This window comes from Ovis aries, chromosome 6 (genome assembly GCF_016772045.2).
Source record: "Ovis aries strain OAR_USU_Benz2616 breed Rambouillet chromosome 6, ARS-UI_Ramb_v3.0, whole genome shotgun sequence".
Classification (NCBI taxonomy): domain Eukaryota; kingdom Metazoa; phylum Chordata; class Mammalia; order Artiodactyla; family Bovidae; genus Ovis; species Ovis aries.
The window spans coordinates 1,364,930-1,367,580 of record NC_056059.1 but is presented as its reverse complement, the minus strand read 5'-3'; the positions used below and the strand labels follow the sequence as shown (position 1 = coordinate 1,367,580).

Genomic DNA, 2,651 nt, shown 5'->3' with positions numbered 1-2,651 from the left:
GTGCATTTTATTTTACTGCTTAGCGTATTGATTTATGAGATAACAATGAAGCTTCGTTTCAAACTAGTACTAAAATTTTAGAATTCCTGAAATATCAGAATAATCTTTTCCCTGAAAACATTGCTACAAGGAATAATTCATATATAAAAATAGTACACAAATGGTTAAGGAATTCTACTTTGGAGAACAAGGTGTGAATGGATACAAAAGTTTGAGATTTAAAGTGAAGAGCAGCCTTTGTCTTTTCTCTCCCTCTCCCAACATGGCAGCCTCAGTGAAAAAGAAGAATAAGAAGGGGAAGACTATCTCCCTAACAGACTTTCTGGCTGAGGGTGGAGGGATTGGTGGAGGCAGCACCTATTTCCGAAACCAGTCAGCTGGGTTGATGAAACAGACGATCTGGAAGGGGATGTTTCAACCACTTGGCATAGTAATGATGATGATGTGTATCTGCCAAGTCGCTTTAGTTGTGTCTGACTCTGTGTGACCTCATAGACAGCAGCCCACCAGGCTCCCCCGTTCCTGGGATTTTCCAGGCAAAAGTGCTGGAGTGGGGTGCAGGGCACCTCCAATTGACCCTTCCATCCTGCCCACTGCTCCATGGGCTGCTCGGGAACCCAATATCAACCAAACCTGTCTTCCCAAATCTCCACCCTACACTGCTTTTCTAGGGAACCTGCCCTATGGTGTGACAGAAGACTCCATTAAGGAATTCTTTAGAGGATTAAATATCAGTGTGGTGCATTTACCGTGTGAGCCCAGCAATCCTGAGACGTTAAAAGGTTTTGGTTATGCTGAGTTTGAGGACCTGGATTCCTTGCACAGTGCCTTGAGCTTCAACAAAGAGTCTCTAGGTAACAGAATTCGAGTGGACGTTGCTGACCAAGCACCGGATAAAGACAGGGATGATCATTCTTTTGGCCGAGATAGAAATCGTGATTCTGACAAAACAAATACAGACTGGAGGGACCGTCCTGCTGCAGACAGCTTTGATGATTACCCGCCTAGAAGCGGTGATGATAGCTTTGGAGACAAGTATCGAGATTGTTACCATTCAGACGGATATCGTGATGGGTATCGGGACAGTTACCGTGATGGCCCACACCGGGACATGGATCGATACGGGGGCCGAGATCGTTATGATGACTGAGGTGGCAGAAACTATGACAGAGGCTACGATTCCAGGATAGGCAGTGGCAGAAGAGCGTTCGGTAGCGGGTACCGTAGGGATGAAGACTACAGAGGAGGTGAGGGCCGCTATGAAGACAGACACGACAGACGAGATGACCGGTCCTGGAGTTCCAGAGATGATTACTCTCAGGAGATTATAGGCGGGATGATAGAGGTCCCCCCGCAAAGACCCAAACTAAACCTAAAGCCTTGGAGTACTCCTAAGGAAGATGATTCCTCTGCTAGCACCTCCCAATCCAGTCGTGTAGCCTCTATCTTTGGAGGGGCAAAGTCTGTTGACACAGCTGCTAGAGAACGAGAAGTAGAAGCGCGGTTACAGAAGAAACAGGAGAAACTGCAGCGCCAGCTGGATGAGCCAAAACTAGAACGACGGCCTCGGGAGAGACACCGAAGCTGGCGAAGTGAAGAAACTCAGGAACGGGAATGATCGAGGACAGGAAGTGAGTCATCACAGGCTGGGACCTCAGCCACATCTGGCAGAAATGCATGAAGAAGAGAAAGTGAGAAGTCTCTAGAAAATGAAACCCCCAATAAAGAAGAAGACTGTCAGTCTCCAACTTCTAAGCCTCCCAAACCTGAACAGCCTGTAAAGGTAATGCCAGCCCCTCCACCAAAGTAGAATGCTTGGGTGAAGCGAAGTTCTAACCCTCCTGCTCCATCTCAGAGCTCAGACACAGAGCAGCAGTCCCCTACAAGTGATGCAGGGAAAGTAGTTTCAGCTCAACCATCTGAGGAAGGATCAGCAAGGAAAGATGAAAATAAAGTAGATGGGGTGAGTGCCCCAAAAGGCCAAAGTGGGAACTCCAGCCGTGGTCTGGGAAACGGAGGGAACAAAGACCACTGGAAGGAGGCAGACAGGAAAGATGGCAAAAAGGATCACGACTCCAGATCTGCACCTGAGCCAAAGAAAGGTGAAGAAAACCCAGCCTCGAAGTTCAGTTCTGCAAGCAAATAAGCTACTCTCGACATTGACGGTGAAGATGAAAATGAGGGAGATTACACGGAATAGACCTCTGCATTCTGTGGTTTCTCCTAGTCTCTCTCCACCCTGGAACATTCGAGAGCAAATCAAACCTCCATCCAGACAAGATAAAATAAAACTCACCATCTCCTGGAGACCTTTCTTAACTTAAAAAAAAAAAAAAACAAAAACAAAACAAAACAAACAAACAAACCAAGAAAAAAAACACTAAATGAAATGAAATTCTTTTGCTTGCCACTGCAGCCTTTAAAGTATTGAACTAACAGGAGAATCACCAGTGTAGCCAGAGAAAAAGACGTACAGCTTTTAATGGAAAAGTTGTAGTGTGTTTTTATGACACATGCAATTGCCTGTGTGATTAGTGCCTAGGGGCCTCCATTTAGCAAAATGCAGTGACGGTGATGCAGTGTCTGAAATCTAATTGGGCAGTAGATAGGTCTAAGGAAGAGTGAGGTTCCTACCTTTAATTCTTATTATC

At 46.0% G+C, this 2,651-nt stretch overlaps 1 pseudogene; it reads left to right on the top strand.

The window, feature by feature from the left end:
- The first annotated feature begins 251 nt into the window (after positions 1 to 251).
- On the top strand, positions 252 to 2,307 carry LOC101113151 (eukaryotic translation initiation factor 4B-like; annotated as a pseudogene).
- Positions 2,308 to 2,651: the final 344 nt, after the last annotated feature.